This window comes from Lepidochelys olivacea (assembly GCF_965140295.1).
Source record: "Lepidochelys olivacea isolate rLepOli2 genome assembly, chromosome: 3".
Lineage (NCBI taxonomy): Eukaryota > Metazoa > Chordata > Testudines > Cheloniidae > Lepidochelys > Lepidochelys olivacea.
Window position 1 is genome coordinate 86593340 of NC_140413.1, and position 20115 is coordinate 86613454.

General features: G+C 45.2%; 2 protein-coding genes across 4 annotated transcripts in view; one reads left to right on the plus strand and one right to left on the minus strand.

Annotated features, from left to right (window-relative positions):
• The window catches only part of TRAF3IP2 (TRAF3 interacting protein 2), a 45808-nt gene extending 34317 nt beyond the window's left edge, over positions 1–11491 (minus strand). Inside the window, exon 1 of one of the 3 annotated variants that reach the window (XM_084623467.1) lies at positions 11292–11491. The gene's annotated coding sequence lies outside the window, so the exon portion shown is untranslated. The remainder of the gene's footprint in view (positions 1–11291) is intronic. The other 2 variants (XM_084623468.1, XM_084623469.1) reach the window with 2 other exon arrangements.
• The window catches only part of MFSD4B (major facilitator superfamily domain containing 4B), a 399121-nt gene that overhangs the window by 362451 nt on the left and 16555 nt on the right, over positions 1–20115 (plus strand). The gene's annotated exons all lie outside the window — the stretch shown is intronic.

Sequence of the window (20115 nt, forward strand, 5' to 3'; positions counted from 1 at the left end):
TCACCTGCTCTAAAATGTTCCCACAAGTCTTGTTCTTTTGCAGTAGCATAAAGGAAATAATACAATGTAAAAACTGAAGCAAATCCAACTGGACTTTCCTCAGAGGAAAATCATTGCAAAAGGGACGTACATGTAGCAAGAGTTCTGGCAGATTTAAGCTTTTTTAACTTTCACATCTTCAAACCCAACCATGTCAGAGAGTATGTATAGCTTATTAAGGCTGTAGGAGCCAATGTGATAAAAATCACCAAAATCTTCACAAGGCATAGCCACAAGGAAGACCAAAAAATGGAGATTTTAGGACAGATCCTTGAGTGCTTTGTGGCCAGTGTGTAATACTACTGTATTACATAGGCCAAACCCTATTTGTACCCCCCATGTTGATCAATTCTCTGTAACTGTAATCCTGAAGCAGCATAGAGCTGGTGACTTGGCACAAGAAAACCACCTCTGGCACAGTGACGTTTCAGGTTGTGGTTCTCTGAAAAGGAGATGTGGCCTGGCAAAATTATTTTCCACAGCTCCTGGGCTGTACGTCTAGAGAAAGGGTTTCTCCAATGTGTAACTTCAGGTTTTTCTACACAGGGTAATTTACCACTATAGTTACACATATAGTTTATAATTAAACCGGTATAACTATGCTGGTAAATTTCCCAATGTAGACAAGCCCTCAGAGCAGTTATTGGTCAGCACTAACACACAGCACATGTAGCTGCTTTGTCAGATACCCAGACACAGGCCAGAGAACAAAGTACAGTGCTAACTAGATTCCTTTTTATTGTAGGCATCCATGCCTGAAATCCTGACAGTAAGCTCACCAACATCATACAGTTTTTCCTGTGGTTTGTATCCCTTTTCCCTTAAGCCATAGACATATGATTGCTACTTTTAGCTGAGTAGTGTCCTGTGACAGTAATAATGCGTGTGATTCTAAAGGGAAAACGGAGTTCTCATAGTTGGCACAGGATTAAGATGGGGACTTGCTTTACTCTGTTCTTTGCAATAGCGATGAAGTGATAGTTGCTTGGAAAGGTTGGTTATATCAGTGGTTCTCAACCTTTCCAGACTACTGTGCCCCTTTCAGGAATCTGATTTGTCTTGCATACCCCCAGGTTTCACTTCACTTAAAAATGACTTGCTTACAAAAATACAAAAGTGTCACCACACTCTATTACTGAAAAATTGCTTACTTTATTTTTACCATATATTTATAAAATAAATTCATTGGACTATAAATATTGTGTGTACATTTCAGTGTATAGTATATAGAGCAGTATAAACAAGTCATTGTCTGTATGAAATTTTAGTTTGTACTGACTTTGCTAGTGCTTTTTATGTAGCCTGTTGTAAAACTAGGCAAATATTGTTTCGCAGCAGTTGTGTGCGTGTCCTCTCAGGTGTAATTCGTAATAATATCTAGATGAGTTGATGCACCCCCGGAAGACATCTACGTACCCCCGGGGGTACATGTATTCCTGGTTGAGAACCACCTGCTTATATCACTGCCCCCATCATTCTTGTACTGCGATCAGATGACTTCTGGAAATATGGGTTAAGGCCAGGTTTAATAAAGATTCAGGCACCTAATGCTGCAGATAGGTGCCTAGTGATATTTACAAAAGTGCCTAAGCAGGCTAGGTGTTAACTCCCATTGAAAGAATCACTTGTATGCATATTTAGGCATCTAAATGCCTTTGTAAATATAGCAACAAGGGTCCCCGGCCATGGCGTGTTTGCGCATACTTGCTTTGTGACTGGGGAATTAGTTGGGATGTGTATGATTTATGGGCAACTTTGGACCAACCCCCAAGTGAAGAAACGACCAGTGTAATGGCATACTTCACACATGGGTGAAAGCCGATTAAGGGGCCATAAGGGACATCTCTAGACTTTATTCACATTGCAAACTCTCCTCCCACCATTGACTAGCATCTGCTCTTTCATAAGATGTTTCCCTTGGTATCCATCTTGGATCGTAAAGATAATGGGCAAATTCATCTGTGGTGTAAACGGGCATAACTCCATTGACTTCATAAGTCATACTAACTTAGCATCATTATTATGTGCAATTATCAAACATCTGAACATGGCAAATTACAGAAACAAATTCATCGGCTGAATCTGTCTGTTGTCTCTTTGATGGTCACTGAAGCGAGCATATCAAAACACCAAAAAAGCACTTCACTTGGAAATTCTGTCTTCAACAGCTGTCAGCCTAACACCAACACTGATAACATTGCCAGCCAAGTGAGGAAATGACCTGTTGGGAAGAATCAAGCATCTGATTCAAAGCCCACTGGCTTTGAATGATGCAACTGAGAGTCCTCTTGCTCCTAGATATATAGGTCATTTTCAGTGTGAGCATTCAAGCAGCAGGGGGTAATATAAAATCTCAAGGGACTATTTGAAACACCTTAGTAATATAATAAGTTACATCCAACGTAAATACCCCTTGCTGCATACTAAACCAGTTGCCTCTTGTCTTATCCTCTGTGGACATGACAACGGAAACGCTTTCTCCTTTCCTATTGGTGTGTCTGTTTTTAAACCACACTCATCACCATACTGTCTGTGTGCCTAGAATTTTAATCCCTCAGGTTCTGTGTTTCTGGGTGGTGGATAGGGGTGCAGTTTTGGCTACCCCGTGTCAGAGGGGGTGAATTAAACCCATTGTATGCAATGTTTGAGAAATTAAAACTTTAGACTAAAAACCCAAACCTTAGGAAAGGATGAGGATGCTGGAATCAGACCTGTCCCAGCTTATTACATAGTTTTCTTTGTTTTTATCTTATAGTCCACAAGAATGACAGAAAAGAGATATGGCCTTTCCATAAACACGATATAGGTTCAAGAGATGAATAACCATGTAGTCAAATATTATCTGCTCTCAGAATGCCAAACCAACACAAAAGTCCACTGTAAAGTATATTTTTTAAAAGATCTTGGTTGGTGAACAGGCTGCACAACATCTATTGGTTAAAATGTCAATAACGGTTTCTTCTCCAAAATTAATGCTAATTATGCCTTATAGTAAACTTGGAACAAATAAGGAAAAATTGTTTTGGTCCAAGGCCTCACCTGCCTGCTATTAGATTTACATGATCTTTGAGACATTTCAGATACCCAGAAGATGTGAATGTTTCAAACAACAAACCAAACCCCACAGCGTGGCTATCACCCAAATGAGAATGAAAGCTTTCTACCTCCCTTGGAGGTTGCAGACAGAGTTTTTCCTCTTGTCTTCCTGTGAAACATAAGATAAAAATAAAGAAAACAGTTTTCTGGCTCTTCTGATCATTCTACTTAATAGTCTTAATAAGCTGGCATTTCTTTAGCATAAAATCTCTGTCCGGTCCTCCCTTGCTTGCATGATCTTCCTTGAAAGGAGACCTGGTAAAGCTGCAGCTTGGTGAAGACTCCCATTGACGGGAGAGCGCAATCTCACTTCGGCCAAAGATACCAAGAGAAAAGCTGTTGCCTGACATGCTCATCCTTGGACTAATGGTTCAGGCTGCACTAGTTTCACAATTCTCAAACAGAGAGAAAGAACTATGGGACCAAGTGATCCACCTTCTCTGGGCCATTTCTTGGGCACTGAGAATGCAGATTTTCTTTAGGGCTTGGTTTACATGCCATTGGGTATCATTATTTCTAACTCTAAGGATAGTTCGCACTGGCACAAGTTACTTAGGGAGGTTGTGGAATCCCTCTCATAGGAGGCTTTTAAGAACAGGTTAGACAAACACCTGTCAGGGAGGGTCTAGGTATACTTGGTCCTGTCTTAGGGCAAGGGGCTGGACTAGATGATCTCTCGAGGTCCCTTCCACCCCTACATTTTCTGTCATCCTCTCTCAGTGGTTTTGGTGGGAGAAAGCTGCTTTAAATTGCAGAAGCCCTGTGCAAGAGGCTACCCAAGGGATCACTGCATGCCAGGGAACCTATCCACCTTTGGGGTGATGCTGGCAGCAGGCTCAGTCCATATTTTGGTGGAAATTTCCAAAAGAAAACCCACATGTGGTTGGCAATGTTGATGATTCAGTAAGTAGCATTCTTCCTCCCAAGTCTATACTGAACCAATGCTTCAGTATGACGTTACTATTCCACTCGAGGTCCCAGCTTTTGGAAGAGATGTAAAACTGAGACCTTGATCCTGTTGTTATACAGGGCCTCATGCTGTAGAGTTTCTTCCAATTTTTCTCAACATTTTTCTATTTAACTTATGCTAAAAGTAGAGCACAAGACAGACAAATAACTTACTTGGGCCCCTGTTGTCAAGAACTGGGATAAAGGAGTCCTTCAGCATATCAAAATGCTCTCAGCAAACCATGATCTGATTCCTCTTCTAGCACTGAGACAACTGGAGAATGTAGTTTATGGCCTAATCCCATCCTCAAATATATAGAACTATTTTAGGTGGTATTTTCTTATTGCCAGAAAGCTCCAAGAATTTAGTATTCCCCCATGATTTAGGGTGCCCATATGTCCTGTTTTGGCTGGGATAGTCCTCCTTTTTAAGCTCTGTATCGGATGTCACAACTTTTTTTGGCAAAACTGGGCATTTGTCCCATTTGCTCTTGCTTGAGAGGGCTATGGAGGAATGTTCAGGCAAAAGCGAATGGGACAAAGGTCCAGTTTTGCCAAAAAAAGTCATGATGTCCAGGACATTGGCTTGGGCAAGAGGCGACACCAGGCGGCTCGGGCCACACCCACACAGCAGGGGTTGGGCCAGCCTGTGAGCACTGACCATCTCTTACCCGGTGTCCCGTTTTCAGTTTAGGGAACTATGGTCACTCTACCATGGCTATACAGGAGATTACTGACAACCAGCTTGAATTCTTGTGTGGACTCCTGCAAATCATAAAGTGAGGCCTTTAGTAAATGGAATTAACATTCTAGTAGCAAATGTAGTAAAAATAAATGGAAAAAATCCCATTAACAGTCCTTGTCTCCTCTTGTTCCTTCCTCTCCCCATACTCAAAGTTTTGTAACATGTATTAATTTAGTAAATAGCCTTGGAGAGTTGCTCTTTTAAGTGAGCTGATAGACAGTGGCTTAAGCTCTTGTGACCAAACTCTTCCAAGCTTCCTTGCAACAGTTCCCAGACTGAGAGAAATTCTTCCATTTCTCCTGCCAGATAAATTGAAAGCTCTGGAGCCAAGGGAGTGCTGACAGTGTTGTTGAAACAGTCCTGGACAGCAGTGTTCACAATACAACGACCACATCATATGCTTGTTCTGGACACAGTTTGCTTTGGATGTTTCTGGTGCGGGTTGCAGGGGAGAAAGTAAGTGGAAAGAAAGGTGGGGATCAGACACTCACTTTTCCAGGTCAATAGAGCTAGGCCTGAGGTGCAGAGTTCAATAGCAGGGCTAAACTCCCTTAACATTCAAGAGTTTGTAGCTGGGGGTTAGCTTCAGGCCCATCTTTACAGTTTAAGGATTTCATAATCAACCACAAAGCATTCCATCTATTTCCCAATTTGAAGGTCAAGATTCACATCCACACAGAATACCTCCAACTGCCTGGTTTTGATTAGACAAAACTTCTGACAAGGCAGAGAAAGGAACCTGCAACAAATGAAGGTGGTTGTGCTCTCATTCTTTTTCAGGGGGCTTTGAGAGTTGAAGAGCAAAACTAAGTGAAGTCAGGCCCAAACCTTTTCAGCCGAGAGCAGTGCTGCAAACAGGGGAGCCATTTGGGACCTATGATCCAAACGATCAAGGTCAAAGGAAATCTAAGCTGAAGAGTTTGTTTTTGGCTGTGCTAGCCATGTTTAGCTGCACTCATTGCTGATACCTGTTGTCACCAATGGGTACATTCCATAATGAAGACAGGACCATTGGGCCATGTTTAAAAGGTAGATTTATATACTATTTGAGGGAGGGACTGATTCTTTTGTATGTCTTCTGGGAAGCACCTAGCATACTTCGGATGGTATAAAATAATAAATAATATGGTAAAACCTCAGAGTTACAAACACCTCGGGAATGGAGGTTGTTCGTAACTCTGAAATGTTCGTAACTCTGAACAAAATGTTTTGGTTGTTCTTTCAAAAGTGTACAACTGAACATTGACTTAATACAGCTTTGAAACATTACTATGCAAAAGAAAAATGCTGCTTTTAACTACCTTAATTTAAACGAAACAAGCACAGAAACAGTTTCCTTACCTCGTCAAATCCTTTTTTAACCCCTCCCCTTTTGTTCGTAGTTTACGTTTAACACAGTATTGTGCTGTATTTGCCTTTTTTTTTCGGGGGGGGGGGTGTCTCTGCTGCTGCCTGATTGCATACTTCCAGTTCCAAATGAGGTGTGTGGTTTACCCATCAGTTTGTAACTCTGGTGTTCATAACTCTGAGGTTCTACTGTATGAAACAAACAGTGTTCTTTTTCTGTGCTGACATGTTTTCAGTTTTTTGCTATTTTTACATATTCTCTGCAACCAACACAAGGATTGTATACGGAAGGAAAACCGTAGCATGTGTCTAACTCTAATGGGTAGGCCTTCCCGACAGTATAAAATACCATACTCATTTTCCAGCACTAGGGTAACTACGCTGGTGCTAACAATGGTGCAAGTGTCTTTCCCCTTATCTGGCCAGAGGAAGGGAAAGGGGTAGTTCAGCCAGGAGGGGTGATGGGAAATGTAAGCCCAGCTTGGCTAGAAGAAATGGGATGTACAGTGGGGAGGGGGCTAACAGGAGTTGTAGTCCCCTGCTTTACAGATCCATCATAGCACTTTCTGAAAATCAGGTTCCTTTAAGCTGTCTCCCATTGGGTACCCAAAAATCACTGGGCACTTTTGAAAATCTTGACCCAGAACTATACTCCATGGTAGCAGATTCCTGGATGCCCAACCAACTGCATGGGCTGAAAAAAAGGAGTTTGTTTTCCTACTGGAGCTTAATCAAGTCGGAGCTTCACCATTAGATCAAAATTATTGCAGTGCAATATTTACAGTGCACGTCGAAATTTTGCCAGCATTCAGCAATAGCTAATCTTATCTCAGAAACCAAGATTATCATATAAGGAAACAGAATCAATACATCTTCACAGGAAGCATGACTCCCTTAATAGAGGTACGCCTTTGGAAAGTAAGGTTTTCAGGACAGAGACTCTGCTATGTGCTTGGCACATTTTCCCCATATGTTTAGTGCAGAGGTGGGCAAACTACGGCCCGCAGGCCACATCCAGCCCATGGGACCCTCCTGCCCGGCCCCTGAGCTCCTCGCCAGGGAGGCTCGCCCCCGGCCCCTCCCCTGCAGCCTCAGCTCACTGCACCGTGGGCGCAATGCTCTGGGCGGCGGGGCTGTGAGCTCCTGGGGCAGCGCAGCTGCAGAGCCCGGCCTGACCCGGTGCCCTGTGCTCCGCGGTGCGTGGCTGTAACGCTGCCAGCCACCGGTGCTCCAGGCAGCGCGGTAAAGGGGCAGGGAGCAGGGGGGGTTGGATAGAGAGCAGGGAAGTTCGAGGGGCTGGTCAGGGGGCGGGGGTGTGGATAGAGTTCAGGGCAGTTAGGGGGCAGGAAACAGGGGTTGAATGGGGGCAGGTTGCAGGGGGGGCAGTCAGGAAGGAGGGGGGGTTGGATGGGGTGGCAGGGGGCAGTCAGGGGCAGGGTTTCCGGGGGCAGTCAGGGGATAGGGAGAAGGGGTGGTTGGATGGGGCAGGGGTCCCGGGGGGGCAGTCAGGGGGCGGGAGGTCTGGGGGCAGTCAGGGGACAGGGAGAAGAGGGTGGTGGATGGGGCAGGGGTCCCGGGGAGGGCATCGGGGGCGAGAAGCATGGGGGAGGGGGGTCGGATGGGGTTGGGGGCCAGGCCACGCCTGGCTGTTTGGGGAGGCACAGCCTCCCCTAACCAGAATCCATACAATTTTGGAAACCCGATGTGGCCCTCAGGCCAAAAAGTTTGCCCGCTCCCGGTTTAGTGACATGTACTTCTAGTGACTGCTAGGTATACTCTAAAACAACAACCACATTATTTAAATGCTAGTTAATGTTGCTGAATGATAACAACATGCTTGCATATCACATCAGTAACAAAATGCAAGCTTTTGAAAACAAGGAAATGAATAGTTAATGTCATAAATCCTGAACTGTCCACAAAATAAACACACACATGCATATGAACTATAATGAAAAGTATATTTTATCAAAACATAATGATAACTCTGACCACTGAATTACTGATTTTAATATAATTGTGTTTTCTTTATTTCAGTGGCAAAAGATTTGCTTTTATGAGATGCTTCTAAGCGGAGTACATTCTCAGCTAACACAGGGCTAGATTGGTACTCTTTAGGCACAGCCCAGAAGGCGTAGGGGGTGCATTGCCCCAGGGAAAACACCACGGCATTCTGGCTTGGAGTCAGAATACCTCCTGGAGCTTTCCATTGAACAGGGGGCGTGCGCACACCACTACCCCACAATGCTGGCTGGTGCACAGGGTGACCAACACAGCCACAAGTCTCCACTCCTCCCTGCCCCTTAAGGGTGGCATGCATCTCCGTGGGGAGTAGCTAGGGTGCTGGCCATGTGCTTTCGTGAGCATAAGGCTTGGAATTCTGCCTGGCTCTGATGCTCCCCTGAAGAGGTAGCAACACATTGCTTTAGAGCTAGAGGAAGACATAGATACCAAGTCCAAATTTTCAAACCATGGCACTATTATAATGTAGTGTGACTTCAAAGGATCTTGATGAATTTTCTTCAAACTTTGCAGAAACAGTCTCCTTTTGCTGCAGAGTAAACATGGCAATTTCCAGGCCAAATCCATTTTCCAACTCAAAGTTATGAGGATGCCAAAATAGGGCTCGATAGTGGAAGCTGGTTTCAAACTTAACTATGGAAACACTGGCACATCTCCTTAATACTATGGGTGCTGGGTCAACATGAGGCCAACTGTTAGACATTGACATCAGCACAGCACTAGGCAGACTTTCCCCCAGGGATCTAGTCTCAGGCTTCCCCCTCAACATGTTTCCTGACGAGGAATGAACACCCCTCTGGGTACCTGCAGAAGGAGCCACCAACCCTGGGTGAACACCTACACATAAGCTCCAGCACCTTCTTCCAAGGCACGCGGCCTGCCTTCCAAAGCAATCACAAAAGAGCTTCCAATGCACCGAGCATAGCAGTATATTGAAGGGCACTCTGGCTGCCATAAGCCAACATCAGAACCACTGCCCCTCAGTTCAACCCTGATACAGACTTTAGCCTGATCACAGCTGCTCCTTTGAGCTCACCAGTGCGGTGTGAAGAGCGGAGGCACATCGGAAACTAACAGGAGAGCAGTGCCTTGGGTCCTAAGAGAGTGAGAGCCCTTCGTGCCAGGCTGCTTTTGCTGGTGCCTGAGTCACTCAGATAAGATAATGCCATAGAAGACCCTGGGTAGATAAACTCTCCTCCGGTTCAAATCCTGCTAGCTCAGACTCTCACGCTGGAGTGGTGTTGTGACCCTGTGCACCAGGTCACAAATTTGGCCCAGTTGCTCCTCTGTTATGCCCGCAGGGAAGGGGCTCTGCTGTTACACCACCCAGCTCTGGTCAGGGGACAGGGGGTGGGCGTCTGGGCCCCCTGGGCTCCCCCTGCTGAGTTCAGGTTCTCAAACACGGGGAGGGCACAGCCCCTTCTGTTTCAAAAGTGTGTGTAGGGGGGTGAACTCCCCCCCTCATCTCTGGCATCCAGCCCTAACACAATAATCAAAGTACCCTCAATCACTCTTTGTACCCAATCCCCACAGTAGGGTAAACTGAAAAACAAGACATTCCCTCCACAGGGCCCTCAGCAGTGCTTGAATTGGCTAAGGCATGATTGTGACCTTACGCCATTGGGCTCTCATGCTGTTTAGGATGTGATGACAAAGTGTGCCCAGTTCAGCCTTATCCAGCTGAAATTCCTTTTCTTTGATTCCAGACAACAATCTTCAAGAGTAGTTTGCAAAAACTAAACAAATTCCCAAAACCAAGAAGTGGTGTGGATAATGCGAAATGAACTCGAGGCTGCATGCTAAACAGGGCTTTGGGGAAATACAAGACAATGAGAGGAAGAACAGAGGTCTTACCAACCTTTTCCCCCTCCTCCATTGACATTTTTTGAGCCTATGGAGCTAGGAAGCATTTTGTTATTTCCTTGCAGATGGCACTAAAGAGTTGGTACAGTCTCTACCTAAGGTCTTGTTATTGCTAAGAAGGGTTTGCTGGTTTAGCTAGACCAGCAAACCTGCCTAGTATAGATGAAGCTTATAACTGTCAGTATAGCTCACAAATAGCAAAATAGGCTACACCAAAACAGACTACAAAGCATAGTTTTGCTGGCATAATTGGGTCTTACACTAGTGCATATACCAGCATAGCTACGTTGGGAAAACATCACCTTCCTGACATAATTATGCTGGTATAAATTTTTAATGTAGGTCAGGCCTTAGTCCTTAGAGGATACCTTAATTTTGCAATACCATGAAATTCCAAGCAACAAGTTGCAGCTGTAAGGCACCGTATATGGGGCATATTTACTGTTCTCACTAGCCAGCAAACGTTAGTGAGAGTTGCCAAACTGAGTATTCTGAAAGGGATGTTAACATATCAGTTGTACAGCTGATTTTTAAAAATTAATATCAGATCACTTGCAATCTGTTCTGATATTAACATCAGGTTGGAAGTGTTTTATCTTGGTCTATAATCCTAATTCTTCACTGTTTTCCATAATGATGTGCCCTTTTAAGCAGTTCCTAGATTACTGGGAAACAACCCCTCGTTATGGCCGAGTAGGCAGCGAGGCATGGGCCTGCATGGCAGGCAGTGCAAAATCACGCTGTCCCAACGGTGCCACAATTCCTCCAGAAGCTCCTGGGGAGCACAGCTGTGCCACCACTCAGAGAATTCAGGATCACTGGCTGACCCCTGTGTGGGGGGCACAGAGGGGTAGAGGTGAAAGCTTTGTGCAAGCTACTTTCCAGTGGTACGCCTGTGCACCAGCCAGCCAGGATCAGGCCCGTCGCTGGCATTTTTCAGACGTCTATGCAAATGCTTAGGATGTTAGGACGACACAGAAACATGGCGTATGTCATCCGTTTCCAGAGTGTTTACTCACAGACAGTCCTGATCCAAATCTGTAAAGCGTAGCAGCTGAAGCACAGTGAGCTGTTTGCCAAACTCACTGTTTGCTAAACTGTTTGCTAAAATGGGCAAAATAAAAAGGAGGTCAGAGCTCAGAAAGAAGAGAAAGAAAAACAAGAGGCAAAGTGGGTCAGTGGTTAGTAACAAACAGTGACAGGGAATGGTAGTATCTTTAAGAGCTCTTACCTTGGGGCTAGCAGGGACACACACTGGACTGACTAAGGGTAGAGAGCGACTGTTGGGCTTTCTCCTGCACTCTCTTTTCCTGTGGATTGCTGGTTTTCTTTTCTCCCTTTATGCTTCCCTTTCTCTTTCTCTCAGGTAAGTTGCAGAACAGGCTCTGCAGCAGGAAGTAGAACTTGTATGCAAATCACAAATCAGAAGTGGAAAGCGTCAGTCTGAAAATCTCTGAGGGGGAGTGAATCAGTAACAGAGGAAAACTACTTTGAAGTTAAAAAGTCCCTTGAAATGTTTCTGTCCTTACAAATCAGGCTGCTGTTTAACCGGTACAGACAAGTAACTGCAGGGGAAACCCAATAGGATTTTCAAACATAATATTCCTGAATGGAAGAAGTGTCTGATTTTTTTTAAAAACACTAGAATGTATATGGTCAGTGCCAACTGCTCTAAGAGCGTGAGTTGGACCACCAAAAATCATGAGATTGTCTTACAAATCATGTGATTTACAAACGGGTTATTTTTATTTGTGTTCTGGTTCTTGAGTGTAACCTTCAAGACTCAAGTAACATTTTCAGACTCTTCTTCACAACTACGTCTAGGAACATTTGTTGTAAGAAATTAAAGTTGAGATTCTCATGTAGTCACAGAACTTCAGCAGCTGGGACTTTAATTAAAATATCAAACGTGGCAAGAGTTGGCAACAATGCATAGATATTAGAAGTGCTTCTGGTATCATCCAGCTTGTCTTCTTGCCAGTCAGGATTTTCTCCACAGTATATTCTCTAGTGCTTTCTCCAATCTAGCTTGCATGTCCCAAGGAAACCTCCTTCTACCACTTCCTAGTCCAGTAGATCTCACTGTCAGGCCTGTTAGCCTACATTTTCCTTGCTTAGTTTCACCCATTCCTCCTACTTATACTCCTAGGTGCCACGTTCATTCATTTCTCCTCTTTGGTGTTTTCACCTTTCCAGTATTTGTAGGCAGCCATCAGGTTCCCCCTGAACTCTAGCTTAGTCAAGCTATACATATTTAGCTATCTAAAATCATCCCTCAGAAGTCAGTTCCTCCTGCTGCTTGCTTGTTTTTATTGCTCTCTTCTGAACTCCCGCCCATTGAGCACTATCTTGGTAAAGAGGCACCCACAACTGAATGCAATATTTCAGATGTGGCCATAGCAGAGAGCAGGGAGGTAACAGAACCTCTGTTTCCCTCCTCTCCTCTCACCCATGATGCTTTTACATATTTCATCATCATACACTTTGTTAAGAGGATGTGAAGTTTCCAGGCACGTCAGTTCTTTGAGTGAGCATTACTTGATTGGAGTACTGTCATGGATGGATATAAACTGTTCAGGAAGGACAGGCAGGGCAGAAAAGGTGGGGGAGTTGCATTGTATGTAAGGGAGCAGTATGACTGCTCAGAGCTCAAGTATGAAACTGCAGAAAAACCTGAGTGTCTCTGGATTAAGTTTAGAAGTGTGAGCAACAAGGGGGATGTCGTGGTGGGAGTCTGCTATAGACCACCGGACCAGTGGGATGAGGTGGACGAGGCTTTCTTCCGGCAACTAACGGAAGTTACTAGATCGCAGGCCCTGGTTCTCATGGGAGACTTCAATCACCCTGATATCTGCTGGCAGAGCAATACAGCGGTGCACAGACAATCCAGGAAGTTTTTGGAAAGGGTAGGGGACAATTTCCTGGTGCAAGTGCTGGAGGAACCAACTAGCGGCAGAGCTCTTCTTGACCTGCTGCTCACGAACCGGGAAGAATTAGTAGGGGAAGCTAAAGTGGATGGGAACCTGGGAGGCAGTGACCATGAGATGGTCGATCCTGACACAGGGATCCTGACACAGGGAAGAAAGGAGAGCAGCAGAATACGGACCCTGGACTTCAGAAAAGCAGACTTTGACAACCTCAGGGAACGGATGGGCAGGATCCCCTGGGAGAATAACATGAGGGGGAAAGGAGTCCAGGAGAGCTGACTGTATTTTAAAGAATCCTTATTGAGGTTACAGGGACAAACCATCCCGATGTGTAGAAAGAATTGTAAATATGGCAGGCGACCAGCTTGGCTGAACAGTGAAATCCTTGCTGATCTTGAACACAAAAAAGAAGCTTACAAGAAGTGGAAGATTGGACAAATGACCAGGGAAGAGTATAAAAATATTGCTCGGGGATGCAGGAGTGAAATCAGGAAAGCCAAATCACACCTGGAGTTGCAGCTAGCAATAGATGTTAAGAGTAACAAGAAGGGTTTCTTCAGGTATGTTAGCAACAAGAAGAAAGTCAAGGAAAGTGTGGGCCACTTACTCAATGAGGGAGGCAACCTAGTGACAGAGGATGTGGAAAAAGCTAATGTACTCAATGCTTTTTTTGCCTCTGTCTTCACAAACAAGGTCAGCTCCCAGACTACTATACTGGGCAGCACAGCATGGGGAAGAGATGACCAGCCCTCTGTGGAGAAAGAAGTGGTTCGGGACTATTTAGAAAAGCAGGATGAGCACAAGTCCATGGGGCCGAATGCGCTGCATCTGAGAGTGCTAAAGGAGTTGGCGGATGTGATTGCAGAGCCATTGGCCATTATTTTTGAAAACTCATGGCAATCGGGGGAAGTCCTGGACGACTGGAAAAAGGCTAATGTAGTGCCAATCTTTAAAAAAGGGAAGAAGGAGGATACTGGGAACTACAGGCCCGTCAGCCTCACCTCAGTCCCTGGAAAAATCTTGGAGCAGGTTCTCAAGGAATCAATTCTGAAGCACGTAGAGGAGAGGAAAGTGATCAGGAACAGTCAGCATGGATTCACCAAGGGCAAGTCATGCCTGACTAATCTAATTGCCTTCTATGACGAGATAACTGGCTCTGTGGATGAGGGGAAAGCGGTGGACATGTTGTTCCTTGACTTTAGCAAAGCTTTTGACACCGTCTCCCACAGTATTCTTGCCAGCAAGTTAACGAAGTATGGGCTGGATGAATGGACTATAAGGTGGATAGAAAGTTGGCTAGATTGTCGGGCTCAACGGGTAGTGATCAATGGCTCCATATCTAGTTGGGAGCTTGTATCAAGTGGAGTGCCCCAAGGGTCAGTCCTGGGGCCAGTTTTGTTCAATATCTTCATAAATGATCTGGAGGATGGTGTGGATTGCACCCTCAGCAAGTTTGCAGATGACACTAAACTGGGAGGAGAGGTAGACACGCTGGAGGGTAGGGATAGGATACAGAGGGCCCTAGACAAATGAGAGGTTTGGGCCAAAAGAAATCTGATGAGGTTCAATAAGGACAAGTGCAGAGTCCTGCACTTAGGACGGAAGAATCCCATGCACCGCTACAGACAAGGGACCGAATGGCTCGGCAGCAGTTCTGCAATAAAGGACCTAGGGGTTACAGTGGACGAGAATCTGGATATGAGTCAACAGTGTGCCCTTGTTGCCAAGAAGGCCAATGGCATTTTGGGATGTATAATTAGGGGCATTGCCAGCAGATCGAGGGACATGATTGTGCCCCTCTATTCGACGTTGGTGAGGCCTCATCTGGAGTACTGTGTCCAGTTTTGGGCCCCACACTACAAGAAGGATGTGGAAAAATTGGAAAGAGTTCAGCGGAGGGCAACAAAAATGATTAGGGGACTGGAACACATGAGTTATGAGGAGAGGCTGAGGGAACTGGGATTGTTTAGTCTGCAGAAGAGAAGAATGAGGGGGGATTTGATAGCTGCTTTCAACTACGTGAAATGGGGTTCCAAAGAGGATGGATCTAGACTGTTCTCATGTGGTAGCTGATGACAGAACAAGGAGTAATGGCCTCAAGTTGCAGTGAGGGAGGTTTAGGTTGGATATTAGGAAAAACTTTTTCACTAGGAGGGTTGTGAAACACTGGAATGCGTTACCTAGGGAGGTGGTGGAATCTCCTTCCTTAGATATTTTTAAGGTCAGACTTGACAAAGCCCTGGCTGGGATGATTTAGCTGGGGATTGGTCCTGCTTTGAGCAGGGGATTGGACTTGATGACCTCCTGAGGTCCCTTCCAACCCTGATATTCTATGATTCTACCTGCCACCTCTTCATAATACCAACCCCTAAGTCAGGCAAGTCTTTTCTGCAGCCAAGCAACATTGCAAACTGATGCCTAATTTACTGGCCAGAAGTCTCATTCAGCATTACTGCTTCTGACCTTATTTTGAAAAGTACTATGGTACTCTACAGTAATAGGTGAAAACACTATGTCTTGTATTACCAACACTGCATTATTTTGGGCTGTTGCTGTAGATTACTGTGGTACATTTCCTGGAGAAGCCAATGTTTAAACCATCATTTGCTAGACTGGATGGACTTTTTCTGGAGCCCATTATTTCTGTACCTTGATTGGCAGGAAAGATTCCTGCTGAGCATCTTGTAATATTCCCTGTCACCCCCCTCCCCCCCACTTCCACTAAAGGGCTGAGCATGCTGCCTCCCTTAGCTGCCCATATCAGCCTTACAAGTGAAAGACTAGTGTCCATAATTGAACCCATATTTTCCCTCTGGGGCATTGCAAAGCAGTAATACTAGGCCACCGGAACAAAGCCAAAATGGCTGATTGCTAATAGTTTCTTCCCTTCTCAGATTAGCATCAGGTCTATGGCTGTTCATGCCCATGGCAAACTGGAAAACACATGCCCTTCACTTCCCACAGTCTGTAAACATTTTGCTGCTCCGGGCAACCACCTGTTCTACCCGTATAATAGAGCCAGCCTTGGATGTGACAAACATTCCTACCAATTAATGTGGCATTAGTAGTGGTGCTATTAGCATGGCCTTTTAATCAGTTTAAGTTTAAAGCCATCTGTCTGTAACTAAGACGTGGTGTTTTGCTGCCTGCCTATTTTTCACAGTGAAAGCCCTTCCTCTGACAGCTGTGAGCCTGGGCATTGCACGGCACTGTTCTGTAGTAAGACTGGGTTTGATCTGAGAACCTTCACAAATCCATATTTTGCAAAGTGCAAAGTGCAGCGAAAGCGAGGTAATTCTTGGTTGCAGCTGGCTTGCTGGAATAGCTGCTGCATGCGCGCTAAGCACAGACACCCGGTAGATGTAGGATCTGGAGTTTCTGGCTGGGCATATCAGTGATGGTGACTCATTCAGGGCAGTTCAGGCAAATACCATATTTACTGATATATAAAGCTAAGCCATTTATGCCACAATTTCCAGGCAAAACTTTTGGTTTATACACTAGTCAAGCAGGGAAAAAGGGGAACCAGAAGTTCTGCCAAGGGGTCCTCTAAGTTACTTCCTATTTAAGGAAGACTCTTCCATAAGGTCTTAGGTGGGGAGCATAGGGACAGTGAGAGAAGGATCAGTTTACATGCAGGACATTTATGTTTGTTAGTGTCTGCAGTGACAAGAAGGGCATTGGCTTTCTGGGAGTTGGTTTATAAGCGAGTATATACGGTAGAGCCTTGCATGTTCATCCTCATTGTCTAACTGGGGCAATGAACTGTGAAGGAGACCAAAGAATGTTTATCAATCATTCATGCAGCACATTAGCCAGTGCTCTGACTCAAGGGCAAGAACTTCAAAGTTACGCCTTTGTGGACATAAATGGCACCGTCTGGGTCCAGACTACCCCTGCTGACCCCTCCCAATCCCAACATCGAGACAGAGCGAACAGGGATTTTCAACAAGTGATATCTAATGTTACTAGCAGTCCTCCCAGCATGCCTGAATCCAAAAGCATAAACACCAGGGCTCCCCAGCCCGAACAGGCATTCAAAGCTGAAAGGATTCTGAAGTCTGTAACTGTTTTTTTGCAAACCTGGTATTTGTAGTTGTCAGATGACAGCCAGCTGCTGAAATGTACAAGGGAGAGTTCTCCCTATGAGCTGACAGCTGCCTGCTGGCTGCCCGCAGCCTTTCTGACCCTGAGTGTTGGGAAATGAAAATAACTCAGTTTCTGGGGGCCGGTTCATGGTTTCACTTCTGTTTCTATGGAAATGGGCACGGATTGGCAGGAGAAAAGGTACATACAGTATGGGTGCACGCGTGCACATCTGTATAAATACATATATAACACACATATAAATGTTTTTAAAAAACATTTTTGAAGGAAATACACTTAGGTAGTGAAGTTATATTGGATCCCTGCACTTCTCAGGTTACAAAGGGAATCGGACCATTGAAAACAGCATTTTGGCTTCTACGTAAACACTAATTTAAGACTCTATCTTGTAAACACTTATTACTGGGCACAATGCACAAACGACTGAAGACAGTGGGATTACTCAAGGTAGTACATACTTCACCTGGTAGTCCATATTTGCAGGATTGGGCCTAAGGTCATGGACACGTTTATTGTGCACAGTCTTTCTAGGCTCTTGAATAGTAAAAAACCTATTTAAACTAGAAATATAATGGGGAAAGAAGTTTGTGCTTTAGAGCTAATTTTCACTTGTGGTCCACTGAGCCCTAATAGTATTTGATACTTGATGGGACTGAATAAGCAGGACTCTTATGTAATAATAAAAACAAAATAAATAATAATAAAAACCCAACCAAAAATTGTTCCATCCAAAGGTCTCAGGGAACATCACAAGAATTAGTAAATAAAGACTCAAACGTCCCTGCATGGTAGGAAAGTACAGTTATCTCCATTTCACGGATGGGGTAACTGATGCCCAGAGGATGGAATTAACTGCTTTTGTGCAGCTCCCCAGCAGAATATCCCCAACACAAGAGGCCCTCTCTGCTAGAAATGGAGAGATGGCGCCATTCGCTCAATCATGGCAGGATCATCTAGGGCAGGGAGTCTGTTGGGGGTGGGTGGACGTGTGGCTCGGCCTGACTGTATGGAATGTGAGGTTATGACAGTGGTTAGACCATCCATAAGGCTGCACTAACCTGCTCCAGGGTTCAGCTTGGCCCCAGAAATCTCAGCATAGAAGAGGCATCAAGCCTCCCCTCTCAGTCCCTGCACTGGTGGCAGGATTACTCCGGCCATGAGAAGGTAAGTGACCTGTCCAAGGTCACACACTGCGTCTGTGGTAGAACTGGGAATAGATCCCCCAAATCCTGAGTCTTCATGTTTCTTAATCACAAGACCATTCTTCCTCTTACAAAATAATAGAAAGGAAAGATACCCACCTGTCTCAGTCAAATTACAGGGCTGTTCACAGGGGGCTAATTAGAACCCACCAGGGAAGAGACTGGAGTCTGAGATCTGCTGGTGACTTCCCCAGGTGATTTATTCCAGGGGACCAGTGGGCTGAGTTTGCCTGACTGACACCAATCCAGGCTTCTTTAGCAAAAATACTTTTCAGCAGTGACAATCACAGGACACGCCAGAAGGGAGGCTCTTGTCTAAGCTAAGTGGATTCCAGCTACTCCCCCTGCCTGCCCACTTCCCCACCAGCATGCTGCTGGCCTTCTGCCTGAGAGCAGAATGCAGCAGCTGACCTGTCTATTTGCCGTGTGCACCTCCACTATGCGAACAACTGCAAGGGAACGCTGGGCCATGGGGGAGCCAAAACCAGGCCCTCAACACATGGAGCGAACGGTTTATACTCTTTAGTCAGCGCCACTACATTACGGCAAAAGGAGATAGTCACAACCATGGCCACACACACAGCCAAAAACATCATTTGATTTTTGGTGCTGCAGCTGATTAGGCGAGTTGAAATGAGGAGGGAAGGGGCAGACACCTGAATTAGTATCTGACAGAGTTTTGAAAGTGCTGAAAAAAATTAGATATATTGAACAGAAACCTTCAAAAATCAGCTCCTGATCTCACTCCACTCATGTGTTAGTACACCATGGCCCCAGGCTTGAATGGGAAGAACTGCCCGTGGGCGGACAGCATCTATACTCTCGCCGATGGCATTTATTGGTGTAAAAGTCTTTGGAATCCGTGTGTGTCTAGAATCTCTCACCTGAGCAGCAGCAGCAGGAATTCTCTGTTCTGATACCAGTTGTGGAAGCTCTTTATATCTGCACTGTGTACATATTAGAGTCAGACGAACACCTCCAATTTTACCCCACAGAGGGATGAAAGGAGCAGAAAACGGTCAAAAGCCTGTCAGAAGGAGAGGAGGTGAACCTAATCAGCACAGCAGTATCCCTCCCCTTATCTTAGAGTTTGATTTAGTGCTTCTGACTGTAGCTACACCTTGGACCCTCTTCGCTAATGGACGGTTTGGTGCTCTGCAGAGGGCATGCCTGGCAGGGAGGTGGCAGAGCCATGGATAGCTCATTTTACACAGCATCAGTAAAGCCATGGTGAAATAACCCAGGAATCAATATTGACCTCTTTCTGCAGATTGCTACTCTGAACATGCAGAGGGGGTGTTTGTGATCCAAGCACAGGTGAACGCTCCAAGATCCACAGGTTTGTCCCAGACCTTAGGACATTTAGATGCAGGACTGGAGGACGGGTCTCTGTCCCTTTGCAGCTCACCAAACCTCACCCACAGCCACAGGAAGGCATGATGCGGCAGAAACTTGGTCTGTTTCACCTAACTTGGTCCTTGTGAAGCTTTTTACAAGTGGTGATATAACCCCACTGGATATTTTTTTTTTAAAACTGCACAAAAGATTAGCAGTGCCTGCCAAGGTAATATTATAACTCTAATAGTGGAAAACCCTTTTTCCTGAGGGTATACATTACCATTATCTGTTATGTCTGGATTAAGAGACTCAGTTACATTTGATTCAGCAGCTCAGATAATGAGCACCTGCCCTCTCCTGCCTGAGCCACATCTGTAGCCTGTTGCTTTCTAAAGGCCTAATCCTACTGCTTGGAAGTTTTACCATAGACTTCAGTGGAAGCAGGATCATGTCCATAATTCCTTTAAAGCCAGCATCCCAT